This window comes from Dendronephthya gigantea, unplaced genomic scaffold (genome assembly GCF_004324835.1).
Source record: "Dendronephthya gigantea isolate DGI-Jeju-01 unplaced genomic scaffold, DenGig_1.0 000085F, whole genome shotgun sequence".
In the NCBI taxonomy this organism is placed as follows: Eukaryota; Metazoa; Cnidaria; class Anthozoa; order Malacalcyonacea; family Nephtheidae; genus Dendronephthya; species Dendronephthya gigantea.
The window spans coordinates 663,378-686,212 of NW_021163095.1; the positions used below are offsets into that span (position 1 = coordinate 663,378).

Here is a 22,835-nt window from a genome sequence, read left to right on the forward strand (position 1 = left end):
CAAAGAAACTTCCTTCGCTTCTTATGGTGGCCCAATGGCGATCTTAACGCTGAAATGGAAGAATATCGTATGGCAGTGCACCTATTTGGCGCTGTTTCATCACCGAGCTGTTCCAACTTTGCTCTAAAGAAAACCGCCACAGATAATGAGAAAGAATTGGGTTCATTGGTCGCAGAAACTATTAAAAGAAACTTTTATGTAGACGATTGCTTAAAGGCGGCTAATAATTCCATCCTGGCTATCAAACTGGTTGATGGCGTGCGTAAATCGTGTGATAAAGGGGGTTTTCACCTAACCAAGTTCACTAGCAACTCACGTGCTGTATTGCAATCAATCCCTGAAGAGGAACGTTCCAAAGGACTAAAAAACTTGGATTTGGACCATGGAACCTTACCTATCGAACGGGCTCTTGGTGTTTATTGGTGTATTGAATCTGATACCTTTGAATTTTGTATAACCCTGAGTTCTAAACCAGCAACAAGAAGAGGTATCCTTTCCACTGTTTCATCAGTGTATGATCCTCTGGGTTTTGTCTCGCCGTTTGTGTTAATGGCGAAAAAGATTCTCCAAGATCTATGCAAAGAAGAATCGTTGGGTTGGGACGATGAGATTCCACAACAATATCAAGCCAGATGGTCTAAATGGAAAACCGAGCTTCAAGACCTTGAGCAATTTAGAGAAAGCCGAAATTCAGGATTAAAATATGCAAGTGATGATTAGGCCGTTTACAAAAGATATACCTTTTCCCTTGCGGGAAATCAAACCCCCGACTCGTGCGTGAAAGGCGGGGGTACTCACGACAATAATACCGAGGATTATGGTTTGCCAAAAACTTGAAAATTCAGGATTGAAATAAGCAAGTAATGATTATGCCTTTTACAAAAGTTATACCCGTCTCCCCGGCGGGGAATCGAACCCCGGTCTCCCGCGTGACAGGCGGGGATACTCACCACTATACTACCGAGGACTACGGCTTCAAGAAGGCTGCAACCCAAGGAATGGGTATCATGAATGAAAAATTACGAAAAATTTGAAAATTCAGGATTGAAATAAGCAAGTAATAATTATGTCTTTTACAAAAGTTATACCCTTCTCCCCGGCGGGGAATCGAACCTCGGTCTCCCGCGTGACAGGCGGGGATACTCACCACTATACTACCGAGGACTACGGCTTCAAAAAGGCTGCAACCCAAGGAATCGGTATCATGAATAAAAAATTGCGAAAAATTTGAAAATTCAGGATTGAAATAAGCAAGTAATAATTATGCCTTTACAAAAGTTATACCCTTCTCCCCGGCGGGGAATCGAACCCCGGTCTCCCGCGTGACAGGCGGGGATACTCACCACTATACTACCGAGGATTATGGCTTCAAAAAGCTGCAACCCAAAGAATGCCTATCATAAATAAAAAAATGCGAAGAAATTGGAAGAAATTGAAATTCAGGATTAAAATATGCAAGTGATGATTTGGCCGTTTACAAAAGATATACCTTTTCCCTTGCGGGAAATCAAACCTCCGACTCGTGCGTGAAAGGCGGGGGTACTCACGACTATAATACCGAGGATTATGGTTTGCCAAAAACTTGAAAATTCAGGATTGAAATAAGCAAGTAATGATTATGCCTTTTACAAAAGTTATACCCGTCTCCCCGGCGGGGAATCGAACCCCGGTCTCCCGCGTGACAGGCGGGGATACTCACCACTATACTACCGAGGACTACGGCTTCAAAAAGGCTGCAACCCAAGGAATGGGTATCATGAATAAAAAATTACGAAAAATTTGAAAATTCAGGATTGAAATAAGCAAGTAATAATTATGCCTTTCACAAAAGTTATACCCTTCTCCCCGGCGGGGAATCGAACCCCGGTCTCCCGCGTGACAGGCGGGGATACTCACCACTATACTACCGAGGACTACGGCTTCAAACAGGCTGCAACCCAAGGAATGGGTATCATGAATAAAAAATTGCGAAAAATTTGAAAATTCAGGATTGAAATAAGCAAGTAATAATTATGCCTTTTACAAAAGTTATACCCTTTTCCCCGGCGGGGAATCGAACCCCGGTCTCCCGCGTGACAGGCGGGGATACTCACCACTATACTACGGAGGACTACGGCTTCAAACAGGCTGCAACCCAAGGAATGGGTATCATGAATAAAAAATTGCGAAGAAATTGAAAATTCAGGATTGAAATATGCAAATAATAATTATACCTTTTACAGAAGATATACCTTTCTCCCCGGCGGGGGATGGAACCCCGGTCTCCCGCGTGACAGGCGGGGATACTCACCACTATACTACGAGGATTATGGCTTCAAAAAGCTGCAACCCAAAGAATGCCTATCATAAATAAAAAAAATGCGAAGAAATTGAAAGAAATTGAAATTCAGGATTAAAATATGCAAGTGATGATTAGGTCTTTTACAAAATATATATCTTTCCCTGGCGGGAAATCAAACCTCTGACTCGTGCGTGAAAGGCGGGTGTACTCACGACTATAATACCGAGGATTATAGTTTGCAAAAAACTTGAAAAATCAGGATTGAAATAAGCAAGTAATAATAATGCCTTTTACAAAAGTTATACCCTTCTCCCCGGCGGGGAATCGAACCCCGGTCTCCCGCGTGACAGGCGGGGATACTCACCACTATACTACCGAGGACTACGGCTTCAAACAGGCTGCAACCCAAGCAATGGGTATCATGAATAAAAAATTCCGAAGAAATTGAAAATTCAGGATTGAAATATGCAAATAATAATTATGCCTTATACAAAAGATATACCTTTCTCCCCGGCGGGGAATCGAAGCCCAGTCTCCCGCGCGACAGGCGGGGATACTCACCACTATACTACCGAGGATTATGGCTTCAAAAAGCTGCAACCCAAAGAATACCTATCATATATAAAAAAATGCAAAGAAATTGAAAGAAATTGAAATTCAGGATTAAAATATGCAAGTGATGATTAGGTCTTTTACAAAAAGATATACCTTTTTCCTGGCTGGAAATCAAACCCCCGACTCGTGCGTGAAAGGCGGGGGTACTCACGACTATAATACCGAGGATTATGGTTGCCAAAAACTTGAAAATTCAAGATTGAAATAAGGAAGTAATAATTATGCCTTTTACAAAAGTTATACCCTTCTCCCCTGCGGGGAATCGAACCCCGGTCTCCCGCGTGACAGGCGGGGATACTCACCACTATACTGCCGAGGACTACGGCTTCAAAAAGGATGCAACCCAAGGAATAGGTATCATGAATAAAAAATTGCGAAGAATTTGAAAATTCAGGATTGAAATAAGCAAGATAATTATGCCTTTTACAAAAGTTATACCCTTCTCCCCGGCGGGGAATCGAACCCCGGTCTCCCATGTGACAGGCGGGGATACTCACCACAATACTACCGAGGACTACGGCTTCAAACAGGCTGCAACCCAAGGAATGGGTATCATGAATAAAAAATTGCGAAAAATTTGAAAATTCAGGATTGAAATAAGCAAGTAATGATTATGCCTTTTACAAAAGTTATACCCTTCTCCCCGGCGGGGAATCGAACCCCGGTCTCCCGCGTGACAGGCGGGGATACTCACCACTATACTACCGAGGACTACGGCTTCAAAAAGGCTGCAACCCAAGGAATGGGTATCATGAATAAAAAATTACGAAAAATTTGAAAATTCAGGATTGAAATAAGCAAGTAATAATTATGCCTTTTACAAAAGTTATACCCTTCTCCCCGGCGGGGAATCGAACCCCGGTCTCCTGCGTGACAGGCGGGGATACTCACCACTATACTACCGAGGACTACGGCTTCAAACAGGCTGCAACCCAAGGAATGGGTATCATGAATAAAAAATTGCGAAGAAATTGAAAATTCAGGATTGAAATATGCAAGTAATAATAATGCCTTTTACAAAAGTTATACCCTTCTCCCCGGCGGGGAATCGAACCCCGGTCTCCCGCGTGACAGGCGGGGATACTCACCACTATACTACCCAGGATTATGGCTTCAAAAAGCTGCAACCCAAAGAATGTCTATCATAAATAAAAAAAATGCGAAGAAATTGAAAGAAATTGAAATTCAGGATTAAAATATGCAAGTGATGATTAGGTCTTTTACAAAATATATATCTTTTCCCTGGCGGGAAATCAAATCTCTGACTCGTGCGTGAAAGGCGGGGGTACTCACGACTATAATACCGAGGATTATGGTTTGCAAAAAACTTAAAAATTCAGGATTGAAATTCAGGATTAAAATATGCAAGTGATGATTAGGCCGTTTACAAAAGATATACCTTTTCCCTTGCGGGAAATCAAACCCCCGACTCGTGCGTGAAAGGCGGGGGTACTCACGACAATAATACCGAGGATTATGGTTTGCCAAAAACTTGAAAATTCAGGATTGAAATAAGCAAGTAATGATTATGCCTTTTACAAAAGTTATACCCGTCTCCCCGGCGGGGAATCGAACCCCGGTCTCCCGCGTGACAGACGGGGATACTCACCACTATACTACCGAGGACTACGGCTTCAAGAAGGCTGCAACCCAAGGAATGGGTATCATGAATGAAAAATTACGAAAAATTTGAAAATTCAGGATTGAAATAAGCAAGTAATAATTATGTCTTTTACAAAAGTTATACCCTTCTCCCCGGCGGGGAATCGAACCTCGGTCTCCCGCGTGACAGGCGGGGATACTCACTACTATACTACCGAGGACTACGGCTTCAAAAAGGCTGCAACCCAAGGAATGGGTATCATGAATAAAAAATTGCGAAAAATTTGAAAATTCAGGATTGAAATAAGCAAGTAATAATTATGCCTTTACAAAAGTTATACCCTTCTCCCCGGCGGGGAATCGAACCCCGGTCTCCCGCGTGACAGGCGGGGATACTCACCACTATACTACCGAGGATTATGGCTTCAAAAAGCTGCAACCCAAAGAATGCCTATCATAAATAAAAAAATGCGAAGAAATTGGAAGAAATTGAAATTCAGGATTAAAATATGCAAGTGATGATTTGGCCGTTTACAAAAGATATACCTTTTCCCTTGCGGAAATCAAACCTCCGACTCGTGCGTGAAAGGCGGGGGTACTCACGACTATAATACCGAGGATTATGGTTTGCCAAAAACTTGAAAATTCAGGATTGAAATAAGCAAGTAATGATTATGCCTTTTACAAAAGTTATACCGTCTCCCCGGCGGGGAATCGAACCCCGGTCTCCCGCGTGACAGGCGGGGATACTCACCACTATACTACCGAGGACTACGGCTTCAAAAAGGCTGCAACCCAAGGAATGGGTATCATGAATAAAAAATTACGAAAAATTTGAAAATTCAGGATTGAAATAAGCAAGTAATAATTATGCCTTTCACAAAAGTTATACCCTTCTCCCCGGCGGGGAATCGAACCCCGGTCTCCCGCGTGACAGGCGGGGATACTCACCACTATACTACCGAGGACTACGGCTTCAAACAGGCTGCAACCCAAGGAATGGGTATCATGAATAAAAAATTGCGAAAAATTTGAAAATTCAGGATTGAAATAAGCAAGTAATAATTATGCCTTTTACAAAAGTTATACCCTTCTCCCCGGCGGGGAATCGAACCCCGGTCTCCCGCGTGACAGGCGGGATACTCACCACTATACTACGGAGGACTACGGCTTCAAACAGGCTGCAACCCAAGGAATGGGTATCATGAATAAAAAATTGCGAAGAAATTGAAAATTCAGGATTGAAATATGCAAAAATAATTATACCTTTTACAGAAGGTATACCTTTCTCCCCGGCGGGGGATGGAACCCCGGTCTCCCGCGTGACAGGCGGGGATACTCACCACTATACTACCGAGGATTATGGCTTCAAAAAGCTGCAACCCAAAGAATGCCTATCATAAATAAAAAAATGCGAAGAAATTGAAAGAAATTGAAATTCAGGATTAAAATATGCAAGTGATGATTAGGTCTTTTACAAAATATATATCTTTTCCCTGGCGGGAAATCAAACCTCTGACTCGTGCGTGAAAGGCGGGGGTACTCACGACTATAATACCGAGGATTATAGTTTGCAAAAAACTTGAAAATTCAGGATTGAAATAAGCAAGTAATAATAATGCCTGTTATGGCAGACGCTAGAGTATTATAGTTATTAACATACTAATGAGATAACGTGGGTGGTTGGCTATAAAAGAGCCCAGCGATACATAGCTGGCCATAGCTTACAATAACGAATATTGCATGTGAACGTAAAGGTGTAACGAAGTGTACAAAGGTCACAAACTTTTTGAACCGTGTTTATCAACTACAACATCGTGTCAGTGTCTTTGATTGTCTAAACGGATTTGAACTAAATACGCGTCTCTTTGTGCCCCTGTAATCGCTGAAGTCAACGTATAACGGGATTTTGGCCCTTACATTTGTTCAAAAAGTTTTAAGCAAGGTAAATCATGCAATTATGAAGAAGTTTAGTGCCGACTATAATCAGTCAACCGATGTTAATGGCGATGCTTATGGCGAAGTTCAAGGAGATACTGCTAGTGAGACTAATACAAGAGAATCTCGTACTAAAAGGTATACGGAAAAAGGACGAGAATATAGATCTCAGCAGTTGAAAGGCAAACAAACATCAAGCTTAGCAGCCGTGACACTGAAAAGAACAGAACTAACTCGATTAATGACAGACGATAACGATTTACACTTAGTTAAGTCTGCACTGGATCATTTCAATAACTTATTCATGGCATACCAGCAAGTACATTATGAATACGTAGATACGTTATCATCAGAAGTGAATTTAGAACTTGAAATACAACGATATGAATCAAGAGAGAAGTCTACTTTGGATTTCCGTCAGCAGGTAAAAGAATGGATTTCGCGCGCTGAAGATCGACTGTCTGATCAGTTAGCTAAGGACGAAGAATGGAAAAGCTCTAGTCTAACAAGTCAGCCGGAACATCTAAGAGCTCTCGAGAGTCTAAATCGTTTACAAGTTCATCAGCTTCATCTCGTACAAAGGAAAGAGTAAAATTGGCTGAATTATTGGCGGAAAAGACGATGCTTAAACGTAAACAAGCTCTTAAGGCGGCTGAAGAGGATTTACAGTTAGAAACAGAAATTGCAAAGGCACGAGCGAGAGAAAGAGTTTATAAAGAAATGGTTCAAGTCGTAGATGAGGAATCAACTAAAGTAAAGGAAAAAGACGAAATCCCTCAAGCCCAAGAAGAAGAGAAGCCGAGACCCTTAACAACGCCAATGAAGCCACCAACTACGCCAGTTGTGGAACCACCGAGAAGAACATTACCAACACCAGAGTTATCAGTTTCTACATTATCTGATTTCAGAAGTCCACCAAAATCACCCCGTAAACCAAAGTATGACCCTCGACTAGACCCTATGGTGCCAGAGTTCCAAAATCGTATTACCTCCACAAATACCAATAATTCAAGATTCCAATCCCACAACGAGAAAATTCAACACCAGTCTATCCAACTACAGTATCACATGAAAGGTCTTTACAACAAATAGTAATGGCGCAACAACAGCAAACTGAACGTATAATGCTCGCAAATATGCAACTTGCTGCTGCTATGAGTCTACCAAAACCAGAGGTGCCAAAGTTCAAAGGTGACCCAGCGGAATTCAGTTCATTCATAAAGGCCTTTGACGCACGTATAGAATCAAAAGCCACTAATCACGCGGACTGTTTATATTATCTGAATCAGCACCTTATAGGCGAGCCTAAAGAACTAATCGGAGTTTATATATGGAACCGGAGCAAGGGTATCTAGAAGCAAGAAATTTACTTGCACAAGAATTGGTGATTCCTACAAGATCTCAACAGCATACGTGAATAAGGTCCTTGGTTGGTCTACAATCAAATATGACGACGAAGTTGGACTTAAACGTTTTTCACTGTTTCTAAAGAAAATTAAAAATGCCACGACTGCTATGTCTTACATGACTGTGCTAAATCATCCAACGAACATGCAAACAATTGTTAAAAAGTTACCAGCTAACCTTCAATCTAAATGGCGAGATCAAGTTACAAGATTGAAGAAAACGCAAAGGAAGATCGCACAATTTGAAGAATTGGTTGCCTTTGTGGATATGTGTGCGGAATCTGCTAACGATCCATATAGCAAAGATGCTTTAAGTGGAAAACGTAGGAGATCAAAGACAAAAGAAAATTAGGTGACCAAAGTTCAAGCTTTGCAACCAATGTGGAACAGTCTACTTCCTTAAAACCAGAAGAAAAAAGAAAGCGAAGTCTCAAAGATGAATCGATGCCCTTGTTGTAAACAAGAGCATCAGCTAGATGAGTGCGATAACTTTACGAAAAGGTCAATTGAAGACAAAAGGTTATTCCTTAAAGAAAGACGAATGTGTTTCTCGTGTTATGGGCATAATCACATGGCCAAGGGGTGCCTTCAAAAGAAAAGGTGCAAAACTTGTGGTAAACTTCACCCTACCGCATTGCACATTCCTGGATTTAAGTTACCAATCAAGAACTCTGAAGGCGATATACATGACAAGGAAAAGTTAAATACTGGCTTTGTCGGTGTTCCTGTAACCAACAAAAAGGACGACAAAGAGATCTCCCTAAATGAACCTGTTATTTATCATGCGATTCTTCCAGTAAAGGTGAAAAAAAAAGGTAGTGAAAAGACAGTGACCACTTATGCATTTTACGATAACGGCAGTGGTGGGTCCTTCATTACAGAGAACCTCCAGAATCAGTTAGATGCAATAGGTGTCAAGACAACGTTACAGCTTGGTACAATGCACGGACAGAGCATAGTAAATAGTTGTATTCTCACTGACCTATTGTCACTGATATAAACGACGAGAACCCCATCGAGATAAACAAGATGTTCACAAGAGAATTTATTCCTGTGGAACACAACCAAATTCCAACCCCAGAGATTGTTGCTGACTGGATGCATCTTGAACAAGTTGTTCACGAAATGCCATGCTACATACCTGGTCTAGAGATTGGCCTTCTCATTGGTAGCAACTGTATTTCAGCCCACGAGCCTTTGAGAGTAATACCAAGCACAAGAGAAGGTCCCTTCGCTGTTCTACTACGACATGGATGGACGATTAGTGGTCCACTACGCCCTGAACCACAACGAAAGACCGAAAAGATTACGGTAAATCGAATAACAGTTCGTGAAATACAACACGTTAAAGAAATCGTCACACCCAAATTATTATTAAATGCACTTGCAATCGACTTCAACGACCAGAACATAGTTTCCACCGATCATATGGAGAAGAGTTACTCCCAACAAGATAAATTGTTCATGAAGAAAGTGGAGGAAGGCGTTCGATACATTGATGGTCATTATGAAGTTCCGTTACCATTTAAAAATGAAGATGTCATAATGCCAAATAACAAGACGCAAGCTATTAAACGTGCTGAATTACAGAAAAGAAAGATGCTGAATGATGAGAAATATCGAAAGGACTACATTAACTTCGTTGAAAATGTTATCGCTCAAGGGTATGCGGAAAAGGTTCCGAGAGAAACGTCGTCATCAAAACTCGGGCAAGTGTGGTATATCCCTCATCACGGCATCTATAATCCAAAAAAGCCAGAAAAGATCCGTGTTGTGTTTGACTGTAGCGCTCGATTTTATGGAACGTCCCTCAACGATCAGTTGTTACCTGGTCCAAATCTTACCAACAGTCTAGTCGGTGTATTGACAAGATTTCGAGAAGGTTCCATTGGCTTTATGGCTGATATTGAGGCCATGTTCCACCAGGTGCGTGTTCCCAGACTCCAAAGAAACTTCCTTCGCTTCTTATGGTGGCCCAATGGCGATCTTAACGCTGAAATGGAAGAATATCGTATGGCAGTGCACCTATTTGGCGCTGTTTCATCACCGAGCTGTTCCAACTTTGCTCTAAAGAAAACCGCCACAGATAATGAGAAAGAATTGGGTTCATTGGTCGCAGAAACTATTAAAAGAAACTTTATGTAGACGATTGCTTAAAGGCGGCTAATAATTCCATCCTGGCTATCAAACTGGTTGATGGCGTGCGTAAATCGTGTGATAAAGGGGTTTTCACCTAACCAAGTTCACTAGCAACTCACGTGCTGTATTGCAATCAATCCCTGAAGAGGAACGTTCCAAAGGACTAAAAAACTTGGATTTGGACCATGGAACCTTACCTATCGAACGGGCTCTTGGTGTTTATTGGTGTATTGAATCTGATACCTTGAATTTTGTAAACCCTGAGTTCTAAACCAGCAACAAGAAGAGGTATCCTTTCCACTGTTTCATCAGTGTATGATCCTCTGGGTTTTGTCTCGCCGTTGTGTTAATGGCGAAAAAGATTCTCCAAGATCTATGCAAAGAAGAATCGTTGGGTTGGGACGATGAGATTCCACAACAATATCAAGCCAGATGGTCTAAATGGAAACCGAGCTTCAAGACCTTGAGCAATTTAGAGAAAGCCGAAATTCAGGATTAAAATTGCAAGTGATGATTAGGCCGTTTACAAAAGATATACCTTTTCCCTTGCGGGAAATCAAACCCCCGACTCGTGCGTGAAAGGCGGGGGTACTCACGACAATATACCGAGGATTATGGTTTGCCAAAAACTTGAAAATTCAGGATTGAAATAAGCAAGTAATGATTATGCCTTTTACAAAAGTTATACCCGTCTCCCCGGCGGGGAATCGAACCCCGGTCTCCCGCGTGACAGGCGGGGATACTCACCACTATACTACCGAGGACTACGGCTTCAAGAAGGCAACCCAAGGAATGGGTATCATGAATGAAAAATTACGAAAAATTTGAAAATTCAGGATTGAAATAAGCAAGTAATAATTATGTCTTTTACAAAAGTTATACCCTTCTCCCCGGCGGGGAATCGAACCTCGGTCTCCCGCGTGACAGGCGGGGATACTCACCACTATACTACGAGGACTACGGCTTCAAAAGGCTGCAACCCAAGGAATCGGTATCATGAATAAAAAATTGCGAAAAATTTGAAAATTCAGGATTGAAATAAGCAAGTATAATTATGCCTTTACAAAAGTTATACCCTTCCCCCGGCGGGGAATCGAACCCCGGTCTCCCGCGTGACAGGCGGGGATACTCACCACTAACTACCGAGGATTATGGCTTCAAAAAGCTGCAACCCAAGAATGCCTATCATAAATAAAAAATGCGAAGAAATTGGAAGAAATTGAAATTCAGGATTAAAATGCAAGTGATGATTTGGCCGTTTACAAAAGATATACCTTTTCCCTTGCGGGAAATCAAACCTCCGACTCGTGCGTGAAAGGCGGGGTACTCACGACTATAATACCGAGGATTATGGTTTGCCAAAAACTTGAAAATTCAGGATTGAAATAAGCAAGTAATGATTATGCCTTTTACAAAAGTTATACCCGTCTCCCCGGCGGGGAATCGAACCCCGGTCTCCCGCGTGACAGGCGGGGATACTCACCACTATACCGAGGACTACGGCTTCAAAAAGGCTGCAACCCAAGGAATGGGTATCATGAATAAAAAACGAAAAATTTGAAAACAGGATTGAAAATAAGCAAGTAATAATTATGCCTTTCACAAAAGTTATACCCTTCTCCCCGGCGGGGAATCGAACCCCGGTCTCCCGCGTGACAGGCGGGGATACTCACCACTATACTACCGAGGACTACGGCTTCAAACAGGCTGCAACCCAAGGAATGGGTATCATGAAAAAAATTGCAAAAATTTGAAAATTCAGGATTGAAATAAGCAAGTAATAATTATGCCTTTTACAAAAGTTATACCCTTTTCCCCGGCGGGGAATCGAACCCCTCTCCCGCGTGACGGGGATACTCACCACTATACTACGGAGGACTACGGCTTCAAACAGGCTGCAACCCAAGGAATGGGTATCATGAATAAAAAATTGCGAAGAAATTGAAAATTCAGGATTGAAATATGCAAATAATAATTATACCTTTTACAGAAGATATACCTTTCTCCCCGGCGGGGGATGGAACCCCGGTCTCCCACGTGACAGGCGGGGATACTCACCACTATACTACCGAGGACTACGGCTTCAAAAGGGCTGCAACCCAAGGAATGGGTATCATGAATAAAAAATTGCGAAGAATTTGAAAATTCAGGATTGAAATAAGCAAGTAATAATGCCTTTTACAAAAGTTATACCCTTCTCCCCGGCGGGGAATCGAACCCCGGTTTCCCGCGTGACAGGCGGGGATACTCACCACTATACTACCGAGGACTACGGCTTTAAACTGGCTGCAACCCAAGGAATGGGTATCATGAATAAAAAATTGCGAAGAATTTGAAAATTCAGGATTGAAATAAGCAAGTAATAATTATGCCTTTTACAAAAGTTAAGCCCTTCTCCCCGGCGGGGAATCGAACCCCGATCTCTCGCGTGACAGGCGGGGATACTCACCACTATACTACCGAGGACTACAGCTTCAAGCAGGCTGCAACCCAAGGAATGGGTATCATGAATAAAAAATTGCGAAGAATTTGAAAATTCAGGATTGAAATAAGCAAGTAATAATTATGCCTTTTACAAAGTTATACCCTTCTCCCCGGCGGGGAATCGAACCCCGGTCTCCCGCGTGACAGGCGGGGATACTCACCACTATACTACGGAGGACTACGGCTTCAAACAGGCTGCAACCCAAGAATGGGTATCATGAATAAAAAATGCGAAGAAATTGAAAATTCAGGATTGAAATATGCAATAATAATTATGCCTTATACAAAATATACCTTTCTCCCCGGCGGGGAATCGAAGCCCAGTCTCCCGCACGACAGGCGGGGATACTCACCACTATACTACCGAGGATTATGGCTTCAAAAAGCTGCAACCCAAAGAATACCTATCATAAGTAAAAAATGCAAAGAATTTATAAGAAATTGAAATTCAGGATTAAAATATTCAAGTGATGATTAGGTCTTTTACAAAGATATACCTTTTCCCTGGCTGGAAATCAAACCCCCGACTCGTGCGTGACAGGCGGGGGTACTCACGACTATAATACCGAGGATTATGGTTTGCAAAAAACTTGAAAATTCAAGATTGAAATAAGCAAGTAATAATTATGCCTTTTACAAAAGTTATACCCTTCTCCCCGGCGGGGAATCGAACCCCGGTCTCCCGCGTGACAGGCAGGGATACTCACCACTATACTACCGAGGACTACGGCTTCAAAAAGGCTGCAACCCAAGGAATAGGTATCATGAATAAAAAATTGCGAAGAATTTGAAAATTCAGGATTGAAATAAGCAAGTAATAATTATGCCTTTTACAAAAGTTAAGCCCTTCTCCCCGGCGGGGAATCGAACCCCGGTCTCCCGCGTGACAGGCGGGGATACTCACCACTATACTACCGAGGACTACAGCTTCAAGCAGGCTGCAACCCAAGGAATGGGTATCATGAATAAAAAATTGCGAAGAATTTGAAAATTCAGGATTGAAATAAGCAAGTAATAATTATGCCTTTTACAAAAGTTATACCCTTCTCCCCGGCGGGGAATCGAACCCCGGTCTCCCGCGTGACAGGCGGGGATACTCACCACTATACTACCGAGGACTACGGCTTCAAACAGGCTGCAACCCAAGCAATGGGTATCATGAATAAAAAATTCCGAAGAAATTGAAAATTCAGGATTGAAATATGCAAATAATAATTATGCCTTATACAAAAGATATACCTTTCTCCCCGGCGGGGAATCGAAGCCCAGTCTCCCGCGCGACAGGCGGGGATACTCACCACTATACTACCGAGGATTATGGCTTCAAAAAGCTGCAACCCAAAGAATACCTATCATATATAAAAAAAATGCAAAGAAATTGAAATTCAGGATTAAAATATGCAAGTGATGATTAGGTCTTTTACAAAAGATATACCTTTTTCCTGGCTGGAAATCAAACCCCCGACTCGTGCGTGAAAGGCGGGGGTACTCACGACTATAATACCGAGGATTATGGTTTGCCAAAAACTTGAAAATTCAAGATTGAAATAAGGAAGTAATAATTATACCTTTTACAAAAGTTATACCCTTCTCCCCTGCGGGGAATCGAACCCCGGTCTCCCGCGTGACAGGCGGGGATACTCACCACTATACTACCGAGGACTACGGCTTCAAAAAGGATGCAACCCAAGGAATAGGTATCATGAATAAAAAATTGCGAAGAATTTGAAAATTCAGGATTGAAATAAGCAAGTAATAATTATGCCTTTTACAAAAGTTATACCCTTCTCCCCGGCGGGGAATCGAACCCCGGTCTCCCATGTGACAGGCGGGATACTCACCACTATACTACCGAGGACTACGGCTTCAAACAGGCTGCAACCCAAGGAATGGGTATCATGAATAAAAAATTGCGAAAAATTTGAAAATTCAGGATTGAAATAAGCAAGTAATGATTATGCCTTTTACAAAAGTTATACCCGTCTCCCCGGCGGGGAATCGAACCCCGGTCTCCCGCGTGACAGGCGGGGATACTCACCACTATACTACCGAGGACTACGGCTTCAAAAAGGCTGCAACCCAAGGAATGGGTATCATGAATAAAAAATTACGAAAAATTTGAAAATTCAGGATTGAAATAAGCAAGTAATAATTATGCCTTTTACAAAAGTTATACCCTTCTCCCCGGGGAATCGAACCCCGGTCTCCCGCGTGACAGGCGGGGATACTCACCACTATACTACCGAGGACTACGGCTTCAAACAGGCTGCAACCCAAGGAATGGGTATCATGAATAAAAAATTGCGAAGAAATTGAAAATTCAGGATTGAAATATGCAAGTAATAATTATACCTTTTACAAAAGATATACCTTTCTCCCCGGCGGGGAATCGAACCCCGGTCTCGCGCGTGACAGGCGGGGATACTCACCACTATACTACCGAGGATTATGGCTTCAAAAAGCTGCAACCCAAAGAATGCCTATCATAAATAAAAAAAATGCGAAGAAATTGAAAGAAATTGAAATTCAGGATTAAAATATGCAAGTGATGATTAGGTCTTTTACAAAATATATATCTTTTCCCTGGCGGGAAATCAAACCTCTGACTCGTGCGTGAAAGGCGGGGGTACTCACGACTATAATACCGAGGATTATGGTTTGCAAAAAACTTGAAAATTCAGGATTGAAATAAGCAAGTAATAATTATGCCTTTAACAAAAGTTATACCCTTCTCCCCGACGGGGAATCGAACCCCGGTCTCCCGCGTGACAGGCGGGGATACTCACCACTATACTACCGAGGACTACGGCTTCAAAAGGGCTGCAACCCAAGGAATGGGTATCATGAATAAAAAATTGCGAAGAATTTGAAAATTCAGGATTGAAATAAGCAAGTAATAATAATGCCTTTTACAAAAGTTATACCCTTCTCCCCGGCGGGGAATCGAACCCCGGTTTCCCGCGTGACAGGCGGGGATACTCACCACTATACTACCGAGGACTACGGCTTTAAACAGGCTGCAACCCAAGGAATGGGTATCATGAATAAAAAATTGCGAAGAATTTGAAAATTCAGGATTGAAATAAGCAAGTAATAATTATGCCTTTTACAAAAGTTAAGCCCTTCTCCCCGGCGAGGAATCGAACCCCGATCTCTCGCGTGACAGGCGGGGATACTCACCACTATACTACCGAGGACTCAACTTCAAGCAGGCTGCAACCCAAGGAATGGGTATCATGAATAAAAAATTGCGAAGAATTTGAAAATTCAGGATTGAAATAAGCAAGTAATAATTATGCCTTTTACAAAAGTTATACCCTTCTCCCCGGCGGGGAATCGAACCCCGGTCTCCCGCGTGACAGGCGGGGATACTCACCACTATACTACGGAGGACTACGGCTTCAAACAGGCTGCAACCCAAGGAATGGGTATCATGAATAAAAAATTGCGAAGAAATTGAAAATTCAGGATTGAAATATGCAAATAATAATTATACCTTATACAAAAGATATACCTTTCTCCCCGGCGGGGAATCGAAGCCCAGTCTCCCGCACGACAGGCGGGGATACTCACCACTATACTACCGAGGATTATGGCTTCAAAAAGCTGCAACCCAAAGAATACCTATCATAAATAAAAAAAATGCAAAGAATTTATAAGAAATTGAAATTCAGGATTAAAATATTCAAGTGATGATTAGGTCTTTTACAAAAGATATACCTTTTCCCTGGCTGGAAATCAAACCCCCGACTCGTGCGTGACAGGCGGGGGTACTCACGACTATAATACCGAGGATTATGGTTTGCAAAAAACTTGAAAATTCAAGATTGAAATAAGCAAGTAATAATTATGCCTTTTACAAAAGTTATACCCTTCTCCCCGGCGGGGAATCGAACCCCGGTCTCCCGCGTGACAGGCGGGGATACTCACCACTATACTACCGAGGACTACGGCTTCAAACAGGCTGCAACCCAAGGAATAGGTATCATGAATAAAAAATTGCGAAGAATTTGAAAATTCAGGATTGAAATAAGCAAGTAATAATTATGCCTTTTACAAAAGTTAAGCCCTTCTCCCCGGCGGGGAATCGAACCCCGGTCTCCCGCGTGACAGGCGGGGATACTCACCACTATACTACCGAGGATTATGGCTTCAAAAAGCTGCAACCGAAAGAATGCCTATCATAAATAAAAAAATGCGAAGAAATTGAAAGAAATTGAAATTCAGGATTAAAATATGCAAGTGATGATTAGGCCGTTTACAAAAGATATACCTTTTCCCTGGCGGGAAATCAAACCCCCGACTCGTGCGTGAAAGGCGGGGGGTACTCACGACTATAATACCGAGGATTATGGTTTGCAAAAAACTTGAAAATTCAGGATTGAAATAAGCAAGTAATAATTATGCCTTTTACAAAAGTTATACCCTTCTCCCCGGCGGGGAATCGAACCCCGGTCTCCCGCGTGACAGGCGGGGATATACTCACCACTATACTACCGAGGACTACGGCTTCAAAAAGGCTGCAACCCAAGGAATGGGTATCATGAAAAAAAAATTGCGAAGAATTTGAAAATTCAGGATTGAAATAAGCAAGTAATAATTATTCTTTTTACAAAAGTTAAACCCTTCTCCCCGGCGGGGAATCGAACCCCGGTCTCCCGCGTGACAGGCGGGGATACTCACCACTATACTACCGAGGACTACGGCTTCAAGCAGGCTGCAACCCAAGGAATGGGTATCATGAATAAAAATTTGCGAAGAATTTGAAAATTCAGGATTGAAATAAGCAAGTAATAATTATGCCTTTTACAAAAGTTATACCCTTCTCCCCGGCGGGGAATCGAACCCCGGTCTCCCGCGTGACAGGTGGGGATACTCACCACTATACTACCGAGGACTACGGCTTGATGCAGGCTGCAACCCAAGGAATGGGTATCATGAATGAAAAATTGCGAAGAAATTGAAAATTCAGGATCACTACAACTCACCACTATACTACCGAGGATTATGGCTTCAAAACGCTGCAACCCAAAGAAAGCCTATCATAAATAAAAAAAATGCAAAGAAATTGAAAATTCAGGATTGAAATATGCAAGTAATATAATCATACCTTTGCATCAGAGGTAAAGCTTATCTTGCAGTTGTAACGTAAGAAATGGGTCTCATGTATAAAATTTGAAAAATAAAAATTCATGATTAAAATATGCTGGTCATAATTATTAAGAAGAATTAACAAGAATTAAGAGAAATGAAAATTTATGATTCAAATATGGTAGTTTAATCACACTTAGCATAATCGCATGAAACCTTCGTTCCCGGCGAGGAATCGAACCCCTATCTCCCGCATGATCTAATATTAATATTAACAAGATCAGATGACACATTTGTGTCCGGCATAAATGTAACTGATCCTGGTATCTCGGACCATTTTGCAGTAAATTGTAAGTTACTGTTTACTAAACTTTATTCTGTAAAGAAAGGCATTAGCTTCAGGAACATCAAGTCGATAAATTTTGATTTGTTCTGTGCCGATATAAGAAGATCAGCTTTTGCCCAAAAAAGCAACACCGCGATCAACACTTTTGCTTCTGTTGATGCCTATGAAAACACACTGGTAACGTTACTGAATATGCATGCACCATTAAAAGTAAGCTTAAAGTATTACGTCCTGATACCTCATGGTATACCCCCGAAATTCAAGAACAAAAAATCATAAAAAGAAGGTTAGAGCATCGTTGGAGAAGGTCACGATTAACCGTTGATAGAGAATTATATACTCAGAAGTGTGTTGATGTTAATAGGCTTATTACAAACGCAAAAACCAACTATTATAAAAAATTAATAAATGACTGCGGATCTGATCAAAGGGAACTTTTTAAGAAAGTAGAGAGAATTTTTAATGGATCAATAGAAAGAAAATATCCACCATGTAGTTCATCTGAACAACTTGCAAACAATTTTGCAGACTTTTTTGAAAACAAAATTGACGCTATCAGAAATGATTTGTTAACACATTCCACGATTCCAATGTGTACCAACACCATAGAACCATCGTCGATGAAATGCAGTGAATTTAAATCCTTTCTACCGACATCTACTGAGGATCTGACTGTCATAATGAAAAAAATGGCCCAAAAATCGTGTGTTCTGGACCCAGTTCCTTCTAAGATCGTGCAGGAGTGTTTGGCTGATTTGTTACCAAACTTACGCAGTCATAACAAAAACTTGAAAATTCAGGATTGAAATAAGCAAGTAATAGTTATGCCTTTTACAAAAGTTATACCTTCCTCCCCGGCGAGGAATCGAACCCCGGTCTCCCGCGTGACAGGCGGGGATACTCACCACTATACTACCAAAGACTACGGCTTCAAAAAGGAATAAAATACATGCGAAGAAATGGAATTGGATTGAGATATGCAAGGAATATCGAGGACTAAGTCCTCAACTAAAATAAAGCATAACTTGAACATGCTACCCAAGGATAAAGTATCATGGATAAAAATTGTCAAGAAATTGAAAATTCTTGATATAAATATGGAAGTAATAAGTATGCCTTTTACAAAAGATATACTTTTCCCCCCGGCGGGGAATCGTACCCCCGTCTCCCGCATGACAGGCGGGGATACTCCGCACTATACTACAAAGGAATACTGTTGCATCCGAAGTAAAGTTTATCGTGCAGTTGCAACGTAAGAAATAAGTCTCATGCATAAAATTTGGAAAATTGAAAATTCATGATTAAAATATGCTAGTCATAATTATACCTTTAAGAAGAAATAGAAGAATTGAAAGTTCATGTATGGAATGGTTTACTTTTAAATTCAAATTGTTTCGATATCGTGTTGAATTCATTCATCATCGGATTATTAAACCTGTATGTTTTATGTCATGAACAGAAACCTTTTTAATATGTTGTAAATGCGCTCGCTTTTACCAAAGTAATTATTCGAGTACTCTACGGGATATAGTCACTCCGACGGAAATTATTCAATAAAAGTACCTTTACCTTTTTTTCAGCTGACCTCTATACAATACCTGAATGCAGCGTTATACATTTTACTATTAAAGCGCCTGGGTACAGGGTACGAGGCAGATATCGTCCACTTGCAACCCAAGAAATGGGTGTAATGGATACAAAATTGAAAGAAATTGAAAATTCAGGATTAAAATATGGAAGTCATAATTATACATTTTACAAAAATAAACCTTTCTCCCCGGCGTGAATCGAGCCCCGGTCTCCCGCGAGATCTTACACAAGCCGCATTCGGGCATCAGGGCTTATATTAGAAAAGTGTCAGTGCACGAGAGTGAGGAGAACGAGAAGGATGAACCAAACTTTTTTGTGATATTAATATTGACAGCGAAGAGACTAAATTAGTCTTTTAAAGTAGTCGAGACTACAACATTGTGTTTGCACATCCGGAGTCATTGGTTTCATGTGAATATGGATGGAGCACATTGTATTAATGTAGAATGGTAAGTGAAATTAAAAACTTTACTAGTATTTAACCTCGTTTCATTAAAAGCGCCCATTAAATAGGATTTCAAGATGAACAATATACACTTTTGCAACCATTCTTCATTTCAGGGGGACTGACTTCAGAATCGACTATAGTAGATTGAGCGTTTTATGTTCAACATTTTCAAGCATTCCTATTGGTCACAACTGCCACAGCTACCAAAGAAGATAGAGAATGCATCAAGAAATCTCTGGGGCTTGAAGCATGCAATAAAGTGATTGGGAACCCAGACCGAGTCAACATAAAATACATTTAACATTTTAGAAGTGGGTCGGATGTGGATTCACTAGTAGATATTCTGACTCCCATAGCCAAAGGTTTGCTCAAGGAACAGACAAGTTACCCTTTGACAATCATTTACCTACCTTTAAAGTGGTGTGGATTTGCATACAAGATCTTCGAATCATGTTTGGGAAACAAGCAGTATTACCCTGAAGGATCTTTGCCAGTTCCTTAGAACAGGTTGTTCGCACAATAGACAATTTTCGGTAATTACGTCACAACATTATCGTTTTTAATTTAGAACTACCTTAAATGAGATGGATTTCAAGTTTTACTCTCACAAGCTATGTGCAGATGTAAAATATCCTTCTACAACCTTGCATGAAAAAAATTTTTCATTTTGACTTATAAGTATGGAAATAATCTATAACGCGGGAACGAGGCTCGCGGTCTTTGCCCCTTAGCCTCGTTCTCGTGTGATGGCTTATTTCCACATTTTCTGGTCAAAACAAAAAATATTTTTCATGCACGTGTTGAAGAAGGATGTTTTGCATCTTTGCACGTGGCTCGTGAGAGTAAAACTTGAATTCCATTTCATTTAAGGTGGTTCTAAATTTAAAACGTGATTTTAAAATGTTGTTGTCCGAGAAGGTCTATTCCATTCACCAAAAACAAAAGAAATGAAGGATGAGGTTCTGAGTTAATGGTGCTCTTCTGTAAGCATTATACGAGTGGTATTTGCTACAGTGGCCCTTGGTATGGGTGTTGATATTAGAGGCATTCGCAATATTGTCCATATCACTCCACCGTATACAATACAAGCATACTTTCAGGAAACTGGAAGGGCTGGAGGAGATGGAGAACAAGCAACTGCCATCTTGTATTATAACAATCAGGATATTGCTAAGAACAAACATAGGGTGCAGGAAAACATAAGATTGTATTGCAGAAGTGAAGGCAAATGTCTTCACTGGATGCTGACAAAAGACATATACATAGTACCAGTTTTACCCAAACACCTATGCTGTAATGTTTGCACCCTAGAATGTGATTGCTTTGATTGCTGTAGTCAAATTTAATTTAGACAATACGATTGAAAAGTTCACCAATTAAATATTGTATTAAATTGATATATATGCATTGGTACTTCATTTCCAAAAAATGTGAATAAATTCCATTGAAAAAAAAATCCTTAATGAATCACTACTGTTAAATATAAGATAATTGCATTTGTCACTGACTCAAGCTCAAACTGCTAAAATTACAATTTACAATAATTAATGTAAAATCACACATGGTTCCAACCTCATACCCAGTGTCTGTTATCTCTGCTCTTTGCTGCAGCTTGGGCCGTGGAGCGAAGGTAAAAGACCCTGGCTACTAGATTGAGATGGTTCAATGATTTCCCCCAGCAATATACAACAAAAAGTCAAAGAATTAACTTTAAGATATTCACATAAATCAATCCTATTTATTTTCAACTGCCGATATTCAAACCATATATTCTGTCATTCAGTGTCTTTCAATAAGGGTCTATTAAATATATGTATATATATACATTATAATGCACAAATGTAATATCCAGTGATGTAAACCAATGCTTTTATTGCCTTTTGAACTGTTATATTTACATCAAAAACAGTATCGGTTCCTATGGTTCTAAATGAGTAAAACGAAGGTTTGTCTCGAAAATTTAAAACAAGTGATCACGCATAACTTAACTCAAGCAGAAATTACTTTTAATTAATAGTACATATAGATCTATGTGTCATCTACCTGAAGATAACCTAGCAGGTTGGAGATACCATCACTTTCTTGGGAAGTGGAAAGCAATTTTCTTTTGGTGTCTCAGCAGCCATTCATTGATTTGCTCCTCATTCAATTCCTTGAACGGGTTAGCCGAAATGCCAACAAATGACCGGTGAGAACTTCCTGATGATAAGGAAAACGGCTTCAACTTTCGCAGGTCCGAAAGAATTCTTTTCAACCTGTGCAGAGGACTTATGTGTGTGCGCTGAAGATTTTGCTTTTATCTTTGCTTGGTCCTCAAAAATGTCAACAACTTTACGCACTCCTGTAGCTGCTTTACTGACTCGTTCAATAGACTTATCCGTCTTATTGGCCCCATCATATTGATTAGTTCTTTTAGGTTACTATTTTGGTTTTCCCGAAGTAAATCAATTTCAATGTTCTTGTCCCGTCCACCTTTCCAGTTTGCAATTGCTGCCCATTTACATTGGTGTGCTTCAGCAGGTAATAAAAGTTCCTCATTCTGAATGATAGCAATCAACATCTCAATTGCATACATGTTATGTCCAGGAACAGCTGAAAAATGAAACATCATTTGTTTTTGGATTAGAAAAGTGATTTTCCTGATGCCACTGCATCTTTGCAGTCTAGAATGATCATGTATTACTTCAGCAGCTTGATTGCATAGTTTAGCACAAATTCTTGATGACTCTTCTGTGTATAGTAGCATGGAGTTTTATACCTTTAGAAAGCTTCGCTTTGTGTACCATCCAACAATTTTATATGGATACAAATGATCGAGGCGTTGTTTTGCTGTATGACATCCTGAGCGAAGATCGCGTGCACCAGCAAACCTTACTCCCGTCAACTGATCGCCAA

The 22,835-nt window shown here is 40.8% G+C and overlaps 48 non-coding genes across 48 annotated transcripts; all 48 read right to left on the reverse strand.

Annotated features, from left to right (window-relative positions):
- Window positions 1–895: 895 nt before the first annotated feature.
- Window positions 896–967, reverse strand: Trnad-guc. Its single transcript has one exon. It is a non-coding gene; the product is annotated as a tRNA-Asp (tRNA).
- A 125-nt stretch (window positions 968–1,092) lies between these two features.
- Trnad-guc lies at window positions 1,093–1,164 on the reverse strand. The gene has a single exon. It is a non-coding gene; the product is annotated as a tRNA-Asp (tRNA).
- Window positions 1,165–1,288: 124 nt separating this feature from the next.
- On the reverse strand, window positions 1,289–1,360 carry Trnad-guc. The gene has a single exon. It is a non-coding gene; the product is annotated as a tRNA-Asp (tRNA).
- Window positions 1,361–1,644: 284 nt separating this feature from the next.
- Window positions 1,645–1,716, reverse strand: Trnad-guc. Its single transcript has one exon. It is a non-coding gene; the product is annotated as a tRNA-Asp (tRNA).
- A 125-nt stretch (window positions 1,717–1,841) lies between these two features.
- On the reverse strand, window positions 1,842–1,913 carry Trnad-guc. The gene has a single exon. It is a non-coding gene; the product is annotated as a tRNA-Asp (tRNA).
- Window positions 1,914–2,038: 125 nt separating this feature from the next.
- On the reverse strand, window positions 2,039–2,110 carry Trnad-guc. The gene has a single exon. It is a non-coding gene; the product is annotated as a tRNA-Asp (tRNA).
- A 480-nt stretch (window positions 2,111–2,590) lies between these two features.
- Window positions 2,591–2,662, reverse strand: Trnad-guc. The gene has a single exon. It is a non-coding gene; the product is annotated as a tRNA-Asp (tRNA).
- Window positions 2,663–2,787: 125 nt separating this feature from the next.
- On the reverse strand, window positions 2,788–2,859 carry Trnad-guc. The gene has a single exon. It is a non-coding gene; the product is annotated as a tRNA-Asp (tRNA).
- Window positions 2,860–3,143: 284 nt separating this feature from the next.
- Trnad-guc lies at window positions 3,144–3,215 on the reverse strand. Its single transcript has one exon. It is a non-coding gene; the product is annotated as a tRNA-Asp (tRNA).
- A 123-nt stretch (window positions 3,216–3,338) lies between these two features.
- Window positions 3,339–3,410, reverse strand: Trnad-guc. The gene has a single exon. It is a non-coding gene; the product is annotated as a tRNA-Asp (tRNA).
- A 125-nt stretch (window positions 3,411–3,535) lies between these two features.
- Trnad-guc lies at window positions 3,536–3,607 on the reverse strand. The gene has a single exon. It is a non-coding gene; the product is annotated as a tRNA-Asp (tRNA).
- Window positions 3,608–3,732: 125 nt separating this feature from the next.
- Trnad-guc lies at window positions 3,733–3,804 on the reverse strand. The gene has a single exon. It is a non-coding gene; the product is annotated as a tRNA-Asp (tRNA).
- Window positions 3,805–3,929: 125 nt separating this feature from the next.
- Trnad-guc lies at window positions 3,930–4,001 on the reverse strand. The gene has a single exon. It is a non-coding gene; the product is annotated as a tRNA-Asp (tRNA).
- Window positions 4,002–4,450: 449 nt separating this feature from the next.
- On the reverse strand, window positions 4,451–4,522 carry Trnad-guc. The gene has a single exon. It is a non-coding gene; the product is annotated as a tRNA-Asp (tRNA).
- A 125-nt stretch (window positions 4,523–4,647) lies between these two features.
- On the reverse strand, window positions 4,648–4,719 carry Trnad-guc. Its single transcript has one exon. It is a non-coding gene; the product is annotated as a tRNA-Asp (tRNA).
- Window positions 4,720–4,843: 124 nt separating this feature from the next.
- Trnad-guc lies at window positions 4,844–4,915 on the reverse strand. The gene has a single exon. It is a non-coding gene; the product is annotated as a tRNA-Asp (tRNA).
- Window positions 4,916–5,197: 282 nt separating this feature from the next.
- Window positions 5,198–5,269, reverse strand: Trnad-guc. Its single transcript has one exon. It is a non-coding gene; the product is annotated as a tRNA-Asp (tRNA).
- Window positions 5,270–5,394: 125 nt separating this feature from the next.
- Window positions 5,395–5,466, reverse strand: Trnad-guc. Its single transcript has one exon. It is a non-coding gene; the product is annotated as a tRNA-Asp (tRNA).
- Window positions 5,467–5,591: 125 nt separating this feature from the next.
- Trnad-guc lies at window positions 5,592–5,662 on the reverse strand. Its single transcript has one exon. It is a non-coding gene; the product is annotated as a tRNA-Asp (tRNA).
- Window positions 5,663–5,786: 124 nt separating this feature from the next.
- Window positions 5,787–5,858, reverse strand: Trnad-guc. Its single transcript has one exon. It is a non-coding gene; the product is annotated as a tRNA-Asp (tRNA).
- Window positions 5,859–10,673: 4,815 nt separating this feature from the next.
- On the reverse strand, window positions 10,674–10,745 carry Trnad-guc. Its single transcript has one exon. It is a non-coding gene; the product is annotated as a tRNA-Asp (tRNA).
- Window positions 10,746–11,409: 664 nt separating this feature from the next.
- On the reverse strand, window positions 11,410–11,478 carry Trnad-guc. The gene has a single exon. It is a non-coding gene; the product is annotated as a tRNA-Asp (tRNA).
- Window positions 11,479–11,599: 121 nt separating this feature from the next.
- On the reverse strand, window positions 11,600–11,671 carry Trnad-guc. The gene has a single exon. It is a non-coding gene; the product is annotated as a tRNA-Asp (tRNA).
- Window positions 11,672–11,984: 313 nt separating this feature from the next.
- Trnad-guc lies at window positions 11,985–12,056 on the reverse strand. The gene has a single exon. It is a non-coding gene; the product is annotated as a tRNA-Asp (tRNA).
- A 122-nt stretch (window positions 12,057–12,178) lies between these two features.
- Trnad-guc lies at window positions 12,179–12,250 on the reverse strand. The gene has a single exon. It is a non-coding gene; the product is annotated as a tRNA-Asp (tRNA).
- A 125-nt stretch (window positions 12,251–12,375) lies between these two features.
- Window positions 12,376–12,447, reverse strand: Trnad-guc. The gene has a single exon. It is a non-coding gene; the product is annotated as a tRNA-Asp (tRNA).
- A 124-nt stretch (window positions 12,448–12,571) lies between these two features.
- Trnad-guc lies at window positions 12,572–12,643 on the reverse strand. The gene has a single exon. It is a non-coding gene; the product is annotated as a tRNA-Asp (tRNA).
- A 120-nt stretch (window positions 12,644–12,763) lies between these two features.
- On the reverse strand, window positions 12,764–12,835 carry Trnad-guc. Its single transcript has one exon. It is a non-coding gene; the product is annotated as a tRNA-Asp (tRNA).
- Window positions 12,836–13,117: 282 nt separating this feature from the next.
- Window positions 13,118–13,189, reverse strand: Trnad-guc. The gene has a single exon. It is a non-coding gene; the product is annotated as a tRNA-Asp (tRNA).
- Window positions 13,190–13,314: 125 nt separating this feature from the next.
- On the reverse strand, window positions 13,315–13,386 carry Trnad-guc. The gene has a single exon. It is a non-coding gene; the product is annotated as a tRNA-Asp (tRNA).
- A 125-nt stretch (window positions 13,387–13,511) lies between these two features.
- Window positions 13,512–13,583, reverse strand: Trnad-guc. Its single transcript has one exon. It is a non-coding gene; the product is annotated as a tRNA-Asp (tRNA).
- A 125-nt stretch (window positions 13,584–13,708) lies between these two features.
- On the reverse strand, window positions 13,709–13,780 carry Trnad-guc. The gene has a single exon. It is a non-coding gene; the product is annotated as a tRNA-Asp (tRNA).
- A 275-nt stretch (window positions 13,781–14,055) lies between these two features.
- Trnad-guc lies at window positions 14,056–14,127 on the reverse strand. The gene has a single exon. It is a non-coding gene; the product is annotated as a tRNA-Asp (tRNA).
- A 125-nt stretch (window positions 14,128–14,252) lies between these two features.
- Window positions 14,253–14,323, reverse strand: Trnad-guc. The gene has a single exon. It is a non-coding gene; the product is annotated as a tRNA-Asp (tRNA).
- A 125-nt stretch (window positions 14,324–14,448) lies between these two features.
- Window positions 14,449–14,520, reverse strand: Trnad-guc. The gene has a single exon. It is a non-coding gene; the product is annotated as a tRNA-Asp (tRNA).
- A 122-nt stretch (window positions 14,521–14,642) lies between these two features.
- On the reverse strand, window positions 14,643–14,714 carry Trnad-guc. Its single transcript has one exon. It is a non-coding gene; the product is annotated as a tRNA-Asp (tRNA).
- Window positions 14,715–14,839: 125 nt separating this feature from the next.
- Window positions 14,840–14,911, reverse strand: Trnad-guc. The gene has a single exon. It is a non-coding gene; the product is annotated as a tRNA-Asp (tRNA).
- Window positions 14,912–15,196: 285 nt separating this feature from the next.
- Window positions 15,197–15,268, reverse strand: Trnad-guc. Its single transcript has one exon. It is a non-coding gene; the product is annotated as a tRNA-Asp (tRNA).
- A 125-nt stretch (window positions 15,269–15,393) lies between these two features.
- Window positions 15,394–15,465, reverse strand: Trnad-guc. Its single transcript has one exon. It is a non-coding gene; the product is annotated as a tRNA-Asp (tRNA).
- Window positions 15,466–15,590: 125 nt separating this feature from the next.
- Window positions 15,591–15,662, reverse strand: Trnad-guc. Its single transcript has one exon. It is a non-coding gene; the product is annotated as a tRNA-Asp (tRNA).
- A 124-nt stretch (window positions 15,663–15,786) lies between these two features.
- Trnad-guc lies at window positions 15,787–15,858 on the reverse strand. The gene has a single exon. It is a non-coding gene; the product is annotated as a tRNA-Asp (tRNA).
- Window positions 15,859–15,983: 125 nt separating this feature from the next.
- On the reverse strand, window positions 15,984–16,055 carry Trnad-guc. The gene has a single exon. It is a non-coding gene; the product is annotated as a tRNA-Asp (tRNA).
- A 285-nt stretch (window positions 16,056–16,340) lies between these two features.
- Trnad-guc lies at window positions 16,341–16,412 on the reverse strand. Its single transcript has one exon. It is a non-coding gene; the product is annotated as a tRNA-Asp (tRNA).
- A 125-nt stretch (window positions 16,413–16,537) lies between these two features.
- Window positions 16,538–16,609, reverse strand: Trnad-guc. The gene has a single exon. It is a non-coding gene; the product is annotated as a tRNA-Asp (tRNA).
- A 285-nt stretch (window positions 16,610–16,894) lies between these two features.
- On the reverse strand, window positions 16,895–16,968 carry Trnad-guc. The gene has a single exon. It is a non-coding gene; the product is annotated as a tRNA-Asp (tRNA).
- Window positions 16,969–17,093: 125 nt separating this feature from the next.
- On the reverse strand, window positions 17,094–17,165 carry Trnad-guc. The gene has a single exon. It is a non-coding gene; the product is annotated as a tRNA-Asp (tRNA).
- A 125-nt stretch (window positions 17,166–17,290) lies between these two features.
- On the reverse strand, window positions 17,291–17,362 carry Trnad-guc. The gene has a single exon. It is a non-coding gene; the product is annotated as a tRNA-Asp (tRNA).
- Window positions 17,363–18,752: 1,390 nt separating this feature from the next.
- On the reverse strand, window positions 18,753–18,824 carry Trnad-guc. Its single transcript has one exon. It is a non-coding gene; the product is annotated as a tRNA-Asp (tRNA).
- Window positions 18,825–22,835: the final 4,011 nt, after the last annotated feature.